Source organism: Budorcas taxicolor, chromosome 19 (assembly GCF_023091745.1).
Source record: "Budorcas taxicolor isolate Tak-1 chromosome 19, Takin1.1, whole genome shotgun sequence".
Lineage (NCBI taxonomy): Eukaryota > Metazoa > Chordata > Mammalia > Artiodactyla > Bovidae > Budorcas > Budorcas taxicolor.
This window is the reverse complement of record NC_068928.1, coordinates 59,703,028-59,715,889: the sequence shown is the minus strand read 5'-3', so window position 1 is coordinate 59,715,889 and position 12,862 is coordinate 59,703,028.

The window sequence follows — 12,862 nt, the reverse complement described above, 5'->3', positions numbered from 1 at the left end:
TCAGGCCGGGGCTCCTGCCTATTCTCAGCGTCCGATAATTGGCTTTTAGAAACTTGCTAGAATTTTGGCTGCTTTCTTACCAGCTCTCCTGGTGGCTGGAGTGTTGTCTTCACTCTGCCCCAGGGGGAAATGTTTTGTTTGATCTCTGCTTCCAGTTGCCGTTAATTCTGCTCATTCAGTTGCCATGTAAACCTTTATTCTCTGATAAGCTCAGAAAAGCTTATGATGTTATCAATAACCTGGCTTCCTCACCCCCAGCCCCCATTCTTAGGGTGGGAGCCACTTTCACTTGCTTCTTCCTTTTAAGAGCAGGCAGAACCTGAGAGGTTTGGCCACTATGTTTAAAGTTTGTACATGGTAAGGTTTGCCAGGCCAGCCAGAATTTACTTTTAGGGATTTTTTGGTTCATCTCTCTTCCACATTCTGGTAAAAAGTATTTTCTTGTGGCTCTGTATGTTTTTGTTTATCCCATTGCCTTCAGTAATCCAGCTTCATTTCTTTTTCTTAATGGTTAACGAATGGCTTCCACACCATTTATTAACTACTTTCCCCAATGACTTGGGTCATACAGGTAAACATGTACTAAATTCCTACATGTATTCCTCCCCTCCCCCACCGCCCTGGACCCTGTGTTTGTATTTCCAGCACTCTTGCTGTGATATATGCGGTCCGTTGTCTGCAAAGATAAATGCCGGTCATTCCTCCCGTTTTTGTATGTGGATGTTGCTCTCTCTCCAAGAGATGGAGACTTTGGCCTCTTCCCTCGAGTATTCTCTGGCCTGAGAATTGCTTTGGTTGGGATTAATAGAAGGTGGTAGAGGTTATAGACACCCTCTCTGGGCCTAGGGCTTAAGACGATTGGTGGGTTCTGCGTTTTGTGGCTTCAAGTCTTGATTTACCATGGAGGTAAGTTTGGCTACTGTGATAGAGGGATCAGGTGGAACAAATGATGTCCTGAAGGGCGAGAGCCACAGCAGGAGGAAAGATCTAGAAGATAAAAGGGGTGGCATGGCCTGAGCATCCCAGGGGGCTCAGCTGAGGGACCAGGTGTGTGCAGGATGCCATCTTGGCTCATCCAGACCAAACTGCATCCACCTGACCAAGCCTGCTTGCCAGCCTAAGGCAGAAGAGGGGCTTTCCCAGCTAATCCTGGGCAAACCAACCCCCTGGTTTTGCCTTGTTTTTAGTGCCACTAAGTTTTGGGAGTGAGGGCTTCCCTGGTGGCTCAGCGGTAAAGAACCCGCCTGCCAGTGTAGGAGACGTGGGTTCAATCCCTGGTCCGGGAAGATCCCCTGGAGAAGGAAATGGCAACCTGCCCCAATATTCTTGCCTGGAGAAGCCTATGGACAGAGGAGTCTGGCGGGCTACAGTCCATGCGGTCACAGGCGTCAGACCCGAGTGAGAGACTAAACAGACAGCAGCCAAGTCTTGGGACTGTGGTTACGCAGTGATAAGTAGCTGATGCGACCTGGGTGTTTTTCAGTAAGGAACCAGAAATTGAAAGTGAGAGATGATGAATCAATGGTAGGAAATAGACCAGCACTGGAAATATTTGTTAGTAATTTGGGGGGAAATTGCTAGAGGAATTCAAAGGAAGTCCTTGTGAAAGCCCTCAGGACTAGTCAAAACTCAGAAAGGATGGAAAAAACTCATTTGTAAAAGACAGACCCATGCAAATTCGGGGGTGTAGTTATACCCAAATAATCACCAGACAAACCAGAACATCTTGAAACCAGATACTTCTGCCCTTGGTTTCAGCGAGCAGAAAACAGTGTCGATGTCTTTCCGTTCCATTGTGAAAGAGGTCCCTTCACAGTTGCGGATCTCGACTCCACTTGTTCTCCAGGTAGCTGATCACAGGGCTGGGGGTTTTCTTCAGGTAACGCTAACCCCTGGCCAAGTCAGGCCTTGTTCTCATTTTCGAAAGAAAGTTTTCGCTGGAGTCTAATTGCTTTGCAACGTTGTGCGTGTTTCTGCTGTGTGCACATTCATGCCCTTTTCCTGCAGCCCCCCTCCCAGCCGCTGGGTCATCACAGGGCGGTGCACTGAGCGCTCTGCGCTTCATAGCAGGCTCTCTTCCTTCACCTGTTTTGCGCGTGGTGGTGTGTGGACATCAGTGCTGCTCTCTGTTTATCCCACCCGCTCCTTCCCCGCTGTGCCCACAAGTCCGCTCTCTAGGTCTTTGTCTCTACTCATGCCCTGCAAGTAGGTTCAATAGGACCGTTTTTCTAGTATATTGCATATACTTCACCATGTGTAAGTGTTAATATACGGTGTCCATTTCTTTTCTTCTGACTGCACTCTGTATGACAGACTCTTGGTTCGTCCACGTCACTGCAGCTGACTCCGTGTCTTTCCTTTCTATGGCCGAGTAGTATTCCACTGTGTGTATGTATGCATGCTTATTTATCCCTTCATCTGCCGATGGACATCTGGGTTGCTTCTGTGAAGTCCCCTGTTTTTGAAGGACTCTGTGTATGCAGAGCATCAGGCACGATGTGAGGGGAGAGAGTTAAAACCGCCTGCGTCCCCAGCTACAAAACTCAGCAGCCTGCCGGCTGGCGAGGCATAAATGGGGTTTGTGAAGGCAGGTTTAGGTGTGCCCTCTGCTCCTGTCCCCTGAGGTGCTGAGACGAGACAGCAGCCCTTACGAGGCAAAGCCGGGCAGCCGGCAGCTGCAGGGCCTGCCCCTCTGACAGCTGAGCCGCGCCGTCACTGAGTCACCTCCTCCGCCCCCAGCACAGCCCAGAGCCCGACGGAGGATCCCGAATGCCTGGGTTCCATGCAGCTGCCTCACGGCATAGCAGCCTTGGAGCCATGAAGGGAAACCGATGGTCTCCGGGAAGAGTTCCAGGGGCCTCGTGAGACGTGCTGTGAATAAAATGGGCGGGGGTAGGGAGGGTGGATTGTGTTTGCCATCACTCAGGAGTTATTTCCCATTTACAAGCCTGCGATCGGATCCTGGCCATTTGTTCTGCCCACAATGACACGCCAGGAAAGGAGACGTGTAATGGAAAATTCTTTTTGACCTTTTTTTTTTTTTTTTTTTTTTTTTACGATTTCAGCAAAGATATAAACATCCTCATTTTTCACAGGAGAATAAAACTTGTGAAACATACATCCAGCGAGGCTTTACAGCCTTTCAAGTGGAGAAGGATTACAAAAGTTACTGCTTCAGAGTCTGAGCCTTTTCAACCTAAAAGCTGCTACTCTGAGGTCATCGACTTTTCATGTTACCGAAGGCATGGGTGAATCTTTAAAAAGCAATAACATTCAAATAGCACCCACTGGGGACTAGGAAATAGGTTTTCAGAACAGGTGGGTTCATTTACTTTCAGTCATGTTCAGTTTAAAAAGAAAGCAGGAGAGGGAAGCCCAGACAGAAGCTGAGCGGAGAAGAAGCAGGCTGATTTGAGCGAGATGACCTTCAAGGGTCCTCGCCTTAGATGCAGCTGCTCACAAAGCCACAAAGGCAGACAGAAAACCAGAGCCACCGGGGAAGAAAAAACTCCAATAGGGGATAGGGCACACCCATAACAAACATCTTCCACCCATCACAGTTCGTGTGTCTTTTATTTTTCTCTAACTTTTTGTTTCATATTGGCATATAGACTCTGTGGTGTCAACCAAAAATATATAGAGAGTTGCTTTATTTGGTGGGAATATTTAGGACTCTGATCCCAGGAGACCCCATCTCAGTAGCTCTGAGAAAACTGCTCGGAGGAGGCAGGAGGGGGAGTCAGGCCGTATTCAAGTTTGCTACAAAGGCAGCAGGCAGTCTGAAAGTCAAAGATCAGGTGTCTCTTTGGGAATTTAATGCAAGCCTCTGGGCTCACTGAATTCTTTCTTTTCAAATGCACCTAAGCTGTCGGGGGCCAATTCTGTGTGCTTGCTCACCTCACTTCCTGCATTCCCCCAGTTCCTCAGGAATCACCGTTGGGAAGTGGCAGCATCGGCTAGATCAGTTTTGGGAGCCCTCATTCCCATTTGGAGGCCAGAAATCACTGATGGCTGTGACATTTCTTGTTTATTAATAATGGTAGGAGATATTTTCATTCCACACACGTGTGTTTACATGCAATGTTTGCTTTTCTGACATCACTCTGTATGATGGCCTCTGGGTCCATCCACATCTCCCAATTTTGTCCCATTTTGTGGCTGAGTAATGGAATTCATTGTTGAACTTGTGTTCTACAGGGCCTGGGAATTTAGACTTTGAGATTGGCTGGAGCAAGCTCTGATTTTTCCAGCCATGACATAATGGCTCAAAGTCACTACATGCTTGTCTAATTTTGTCATCTAGGAAAGGCCCTGATTCCCTTGCTACAGGTTCAACCAAATTTTAAACATGGAGACCATAGTTCTGTCATCTGAAGTCTTCTCATATTACCACACATCCACCAAAGATCCCGAAATAATGGCGCTGTATTTGCTTATAAACAGAGCCTGTGTTTCATGGGTTGTGAAAATGCCCACAGAAACGGCTTTCTTCACACGGTCAGCCTGCGGTTTTGGAGGACGCCGACAACCCTGCGGAGACGAGACAAGCTGCCTGGGCTGACAAGCCTGGATGCTGCGGCTTTTGCGTGAGGTAGTCAAGCAGGATCTTAACCTGAGTGTTGCATTTGAGTTCCCTGCCGATGCCAAGAGGTCTTTAGGAGCACGTGTGTATCTGACATCTGTTTAGCCCTGTCAGGGGTTGTCATGGAAGCCAAGGTGATATTGACTTCAGCAAGGTCCTTTGAGGAGAGGTGGGGGATGGGGCGGGGCTGGATGTAGCTGCTGCTTCTATTTTCAGGTATGTCTGCCGTTTGCCAACAGGTTAAGTTTCTCCCACCTCCGTGTCAGCACTTCCCAAGGTCTCCCCTCCTGCAGGGCATCTGGTGATACCAGAGGAGTTCGGGCTTAACTGGTGGTGGTGATGACGACGCGTATGCCAGAGGGGCACGCTGCCCTATCCACTTGCTGTAGTTGCAGGGTTTTTCCCCCTCCCGTGGCCTTTTAAATCTTATCTTGGTGCACGGTGGTTTAGAAGGAGAAGGCTCAGTCTTTGAAAAGAATATCCTGTGTCATATTTCTCAAGTGTGAAAGAGCAGAAAAAGATACCAGATGCCAAAGAAGTTTGAAAGCTGAAGATGTCCAGTGGAACTGAAACGGATAAAGACTCACAGTGGCCTGCACATAATAGCCTGAGCAATCTATGAGGGCAAACGTCAGAACGATAAGAGCAGCAGTTTACTGACCTATCACTTAGAATCTAAGTCTTCAGATTAGGATTGAGGTTTGAAAACTCTGGCATGGCTCTATCTATTATTGTAATTCATTGCTGGGAAATGCATTTAAATCAAGTTTTCAGTCTCAAGTTCCAAATTTGTAAATGAGCTCTCCAGAGCTGTTTCCTGAGCTTAAAAAATGACTAAATACTCCTCGTTTTCTGAAAGCAAACACCTGAGATACTGCTAAAGACGAAGGTGGTTTTGCAGCACTCTGGGCTTGAGTACCTGCAGGCGCACACTCATGCCCAAAGCCGCTGCCCTTCCTCCTCCTGCCCTAGCAGAGTTTTGTTCCTACTTCTAAGTTCGAATTCTGAATATGTGCCAAGTCCTCTGCAAAATGGGTTACCCAGCTTGTCCCAGAAATCCTCCAAGGTGTCCACTGCTGTATCTCCATTTTACAGACGAGACACCCAAGGAATAGAGTGGTGACCCGGCTGATAGTAGAAAGCTATTTCCTGAAACTATGCTTTCACTACCAGCCAGCTGTCCTTCCAGCCAGTAAGACTAGCAACCCATGCTCTGATAGTTGCCTTCATTTTCGTTATAAACTGCGTTTAAAAAATCTAATATTTTAGGAAATTGTTTTAAAAGGTTTTCCATCAATTTACCTGTGGAAAAGGGGATTTTTACCCATCATCTCCCAATGATTGGTTAGGTATATAGGTATGTAGATTTATAGATTTACAGCTCAATATAGCCATCTGAAAGTAACTGATTGTCTTCAAAGGAATAAAAATTAAGTAATATGGATGAGGGTGAGAGGGTTACTATGTTGAAATTTTATATATATTATCATATACTCAGTTGTGTTCGACTCCTTGTGACCCCATGGACTGCAGCGCTTCAGGCTTCCCTGTCCATCACCAACTCCTGGAGTTTGCTTAGACTGATGTCCATCGAGTTGGTGATGCCATCCAACCGTCTCATCCTCTGTCGTCCCCTTCTCCTCCTACCTTCAATCTTTCCCAGCATCAGGGTCTTTTACAGGGAGTCAGTTCTTTGTATCAGGTGGCCAAAGTATTGGAGCTTCAGTATCAGTCCTTCAACCAATATTCAGGACTGATTTCCTTTAGGATGGACTGGTTGGATCTCCTTGCAGTCCAAGGGACTCTCAAGAGTCTTCTCCAGTATTACAATTCTCAAAAGCAATTTAAAATCTAGTCAAAGAATAACAGCAACATAGAAATGTATTCCCCCAGAAGAATGTTGGCTTTCCAATAGATAAGAAATTACAACTGGATTCTCTTTATGTACCATCAGTAACACTTTATTAGTCACATTTCTCCCCAACTTATTTGACATTAATTCAATTCCAGGGACCAATTCATTGCATTTTAATTCTTCTAGCACGTGTCACATTTTCTTACCCTTAAACAAGGAGATGAGTTTTTAAAGTGCCTTGGTATTTATCCTTCTATAAACTAATGCAACTTTATTAAATCTCACTCAAAGAATGCAAGCTTCTGATTTACAGAGTTCAGCTTGATAAGCTGGATTTCAACAAAGCACTACCCAGGAGGCTGCCTGACACAGGGCAGAAGCTCATGGCTGGGTTTCCTGGAGGGCTTTAGCTAACGTCACCATGCTGCTCCTCGGTTCTCCGATGTGCGTTCACTCACTAGTCCACTCACTTTTCCAGCTTTGCTCAGGGTTAATTAGGTTCTTCTCAGGTGTCCACTCACCCTCAAGTCGTGACAATATACGGAGAGTTATGGGAGGGGAAGAAGGCATTTCGGCAGACACAAAAGCAGTCCTACTAACCTATTAAATTCCGGGAGCCTCAGCCGCTCCTCACTTTGGGTCAAATGTGGGCATGGCAGGCTCCGTCTTGGCATAAAATGCCAGACATTCTTTTAGACTCAGATACAACTTCGTTTAGGCTTCTCTTTGATCACTGCATCATCCTTTTTGAAACCAGCTGGAGTTTTGCGCTATAATACAGAAACAATTTTTGGATGAATCATGCTGGGGCCACTATAGACATCTCATCTGAGTAACTCAATCTGTTTACCAGTTTCATCCTTAGAAGAGTTGAGCATGCGTGACCTCTGTTGTGCCTGATACAATACACATTTGCACAATATTCTCCAGGCAGGAAAAACAAATTTCATCTCTGTTCATCATGAGCAACACTATACAAAATGGCTTATGACCTCTGGGCTCTAGGATGTCATGGGCTGCATTTGAATGCTGGATTTGCCACTAGCTTGCCCTGTGTGCTGGTCCGAGACCAAGCTCTCTAAGTCTCACCTGACTCATTTCTAAAGAGGGTTTCTTGTGAGGATTAAAGCATACAAAGTAAACACGGCTCTTAGCACAGAAGCAGGGCATCTAGTAATCTCTGAATACGGTGATAACTCTTATTTATGTGGTTGATGCTCTTTTTTTTTTTTTTTTAACCCCCTCCAGTTTTAATGAGAGAAAATTGGCCAGACAATGTAGAAGTTTAATATATAGTAGGATGGTTTGATTTGTATGTATTGTGAAATGATGACCCTTAGTTCCCAGAGAATACCCTCAGATCCCACGTTCTTTTCCTCTATGGTTTGCCCCCCTGTGCTCTACAGTCGGACCTTGTTTATCTATCCTGTATATCATGGTTGGCCTCTGCCAGTCGCAGACCCCCAGCCTTTCTCTCCCCACCCCACCCCCCACCCCTTGGCAGCCACAAGCCTGTCCCCTCTGCCTGTGAGTCTGCTTCTGTTTCATGAATATGTTCGCTTGTGCAGTATTTCAGCCTCCACATGTAAGTGATATCATGCAGTGATGCTCTCTGTCTTAATTCACTTAGCCTGATAGTCTGTAGACCCAGCCATGTTGCTGCAGAGGGCATTATTTCACTCTCTTTATGGCTGAGAAATGTTCCACTGCATATGTCTCTGCTGTGCTTAGTTGCTTAATCATATACACACACGCTACATTTTACCCATTCATCTTTCAATGAACATTTAGGATGCTTCCATGTCTGGGCTATTGTAATTGGTGCTGCTATGGAGATCCAACCAGTCCATTCTGAAGGAGATCAGCCCTGGGATTTCTTTGGAAAGAATGATGCTAAAGCTGAAACTCCAGTACTTTGGCCACCTCATGTGAAGAGTTGACTCATTGGAAAAGACTTTGATGCTGGGAGGAATTGGGGGCAGGAGGAGAAGGGGACGACCCAGGATGAGATGGCTGGATGGCATCACTGACTCGATGGACGTGAGTCTGAGTGAACTCCGGGAGATGGTGATGGACAGGGAGGCCTGGCGTGCTGCGATTCATAGGGTTGCAAAGAGTCGGACACGACTGAGCAACTGAACTGATGAACATAGGTAAATCTTCAGACTCTTAATTTGAGATCTTAAATAGTCAAGCTTTTAGAGGATTATTTTACAACTGGGAGAATACTCTGAAGTGCCTTCTGCTGCAGAGCTTTTTTTTTTTTAGGCAAGTGCCATGAGCTTGACTATGCTTGCACTGACTTAAATGACAGGTGTCATGATCTTGAAACTGAACGTCAAGGTTGAGTGTACTGGCTGAGAAATGCCTGCTGAGGCAGTTATATTAAACTCATGCATTGCAGCCATCACAAAGGAGCGTTCTCATTGCGTGACAGACATCTCTTGCCCAGGAAATGGTATTTAAATGTCCTTCATGTTTACACAATTTACGAGTGGGGCACCCTGAGTAATCTATTAAAATACTGGACCCTCCCCTCTTGGCCTTTCCTGCTGTTACTACCTCCTAATTCTCCCTACTGTCCTGGACCCTAAATGTGTAAAGCAATTAAGAATGATTTTTCAAGGTTTTACACAAGTTTTTTATTCCCCCCCCCTAGAATTTTATTTCTTCTCATTTATCACCAGGAAAGCTACTGTCTGTTGAAATCCCACTAAAATTTTTCTAGAGGGAAGGCTTCCTTTATCCCTTCTTACCTACATAAAAATAGAACACACATCAGAGTTATCTTGAATTCCTAGAAATGAGTACCATATTGACATCATAAATGCAAAATATGTGTGTATCAGTTGACCAACAGCTATTGTTGAAACCTGAACAAATATAGGGTCAAGGTTACATCTTTGGACTTTTGCTTTAGAATGTTATCCTAACCGGGCTTCCTTGATAAAGAATCCATCTGCAATGTAGAAACCCTGGATTTGATCCCTGGGTTGGGAAGATCCCCTGGAGAAGAAAATGGCAACTCACTCCAGTATACTTGTTTGGATAATTCCATGGACAGAGGAGCCTGGCAGGCTACGGTCCATGGGGTCACAAAGAATCAGACACAACTGAGCTAATTAATTGTTGGCTTTTCCTCAGTATGATTAATATTAATTGGATTTTGCTTTTTTGCTCAATATTTATAAGAATTCTTGCAATTATGGGATCTAACTGATAACTTTAGAGAAACTTTTCTTCTATTGAAGACCAATTAAAAACACTACTCTGAAATATTCTCTTGTGACACAAATAAATATTAGATCTGGTCAAAGAAACAGAGTGAAACTATCGCAAAACTGATAAAGAACTCGAATGGGCAGCTCACCTGACCTGTGACTCTGAGTGTCGAGAACAAACTGAACCCCACCTTCTATGTAAAATGGAAATGGCCCGAGTCATTACAAACTAGTATTTACCCCTCTGTGGCCGGTGGTCGCCCATGTTTAACCATGGCGACCTTTCATCCTAGGGTAAAGTTTTTAAAAAGTAGCTTGGACGTATCATATCATTTTGCATCTTTCCAATGGAAAACAGATCTTTGGTTTGACTTTTTAATGCCCTTTTATTTCTGAGTTTTTGCTTATTTTTGGCTGTGCCACGGGGCTCGTCTCTACTCGATGTGAGTGGGCGCTGCTTGGACGTCTCGCTGCAGGGACTTTCCTTGGGCGCTCAGGCTTCAGCAGCTGCAGGTGTGGGCTCAGCGCTTGTGGCTCCCGGGCTCGAGGGCTCAGCAGCTGCGGTGCGGGCGCCTAGTTGCTCTGTGGCACTGGGATCTTCCTGGATCAGGGATCTAGCCCGTATCTCCTGTGTTGGCAAGCTGATTCTTTACCACTGAGCCACCAGGGAAGCCCCTGAATGACATGGTAAGTTCCCTCATTAGGAGTTAGTCACCTTTAGACATTGGGAGGTGGAATGGGGTGAAAGGTCGCCATATAAAAATATGTATTTACTTACTAATTAATTTCTGTAGAACATTCTGTTCCAAGGCAAACCCTCCCTATAATAAAATCACTTGGGGAAAAACACCTACTGTTAGCTTGCACTTGGCAAGTGACTATGGCTCTTAATATTGTATTCTCCCAGAGACCAAAAAAAGAACAGTGATCTCAGAAAGGCCTGTTGTTTTGGCAAGCAGTGAAATGCAATTGCATTTCTACATGTGGAGTAGCAGTTGGTACTTTATAAATGGTTAATGCTGGTATGATTCCAGGAGGCATTAGAAAGATTAGTTGGTAGTGCATTACAGCTCAGCAATTCTGCACATAACCAGAGCTGGGGAGCATCCATAGAGAATACTTACTACGTAGCCAGGAACTTGAGACTATGTTTCTGGAAGCAAAATGAGATGGTGATGAGAAAAATGATGGAATGAACAGTGTGCCAAGATAGCTATAAAGGAAAATTATTCACTGGAAAAATAAATGCGTGTGGACATGGATGATAGTTAAAATGATCGTTATACCTGTTTAGATTTTAAAAGAAACAGAATGGTTTTAACAATGGCTATCAAAGTACTAAAGTCTAGTTGACATTTGATGTTTTCCCCCAGATTTCTCACTTTGGAATTTGTACATACACACGTGCACATAGGTGTCTGCACACACAGGCGCATGTATGTGCCCTTCTGAAATTTTATAGTTTAATTTTTAAAAAACGTTAATATTGTGTGATGATGATGGAGGAGAGTAGAGAATCTAGAAACATGAACAGAGAGTCTTTCATTTTTACTAGTGTGGTCAATTTAATGCTACATGTTTTAAACGTGCTACTTTCAATAAATGTTTACGATTTTATCATAAATATTAATATGTGTGTATTCTTTTTTCATTATTTTTATTGGAGTATAATCACTCTATAATGTTGTGTTAGTTTCTGCTGTACCTCAAAGTGAATCAGCCATATGTATACCCATCTCCCCTCTTTTGGATTTCCTTCCCATTTAGGTCACCCCAGAGCACTGAGCTAGAGTTCCTTGTGCTATTCAGCGGAGAAGGCAGTGGCACCCCACTCCAGCACTCTTGCCTGGGAAATCCCATGGACGGAGGAGCCTGGTGGGCTGCAGTCCATGGGGTTGCTAAGAGTCGGACACGACTGAACGACTTCCCTTTCACTTTTCACTTTCATGCATTGGAGAAGGAAATGGCACCCCACTCCAGTGCTCTTGCCTGGAGAATCCCAGGGACGGGGGAGCCTGGTGGGCTGCCGTCCGTGGGGTCGCACAGAGTCGGACACGCCTGAAGCGACTCAGCAGCAGCAGCAGCGGAAGTGCTATTTGGCAGGTTCTCCTTAGTTACCTATTTTATCGACAGAATCAATAGTGTATGTGTGTCAATTCTAATCTCCCGATTTATCCTACCCCTCTTTCCCCCTTTCCCCTGTGCATCTTTATTTATCAAAGCTGTACCACGTTCCATAAACTGCAGTTCAAGGCTGATCATGTTGGAAGACTGCAACATTCATCCAATTTGGTTTAAGCTGAAAATGTTTCTGAGGATCTGCCGTTGTTCACCAGCTGTTTCACGCAGGCAATGTTTTTATTCAAGGAAAGCAAATTGTGGAGAAGCAGAGTTGCAATTATCCACAACTGGGTGTGGAAGACCGGGTCTGTGCATGGCATTTCCCGAATGGTAGGTGGAAAGTGACCAGTAGTGAGTGGCTCTGAGGCCAAAGCCTTCGTCCTTTGACTCCCAGTGACCATCTTTGCCTGCAAGACAAGTGGCGGAATTGCGGCATTATTAAGTACAGACATCTCAGGTGGTCTGAAATTCAGACCTGGCCCTGCCGCTTACTCAGAACATAAAGTTGGACATGTCATTTAATGTCTCTTCCACTTCCCAGTCAGTGAAGTGAGCCCAACAAGTCTGTCCTGAGGTTAAGGCAAGGTAACGCAGCTGAAGTACTGAGCACAGCACCTGCTGTGAAGAAAGCCCTCAGCAACCAAGCAGCCCTTATCACTGCACTCCGGCTGGACAATGGCCTCTTCCCCAAAGACTAGAGAAGTGACATTCCCAAACGCCAGAGGCTTAAAAGCCGAGTTCTTTTCAGCTTCACGCCGAAGAGTATGCCTTTCTCTTTCTGACTTCACTTGGCATGGTGACCTCTAGTCACGTCCATGCTCCTACAAATGGTGTATTTAGTTCTTTTTTTATGGCCGAGTAGTAGAAAGGAAAAGACAGATAGCGTAGGGTATCACCTGTATGTGAGGTTTCAAACGCAACACAAGGAACGATCTGGAAGGGAAACAAAGTCATGGACCCAAAGAATAGACTAATGTGCCCAGGGAGGTGGGCGGGGGGTGGGAGGGGCAGAGAAGGAGGCTGGGGTAGAAGACGTAAGTGTTTACATACGTGGATAAATGGATAAACAAGGCCCTACCGTAT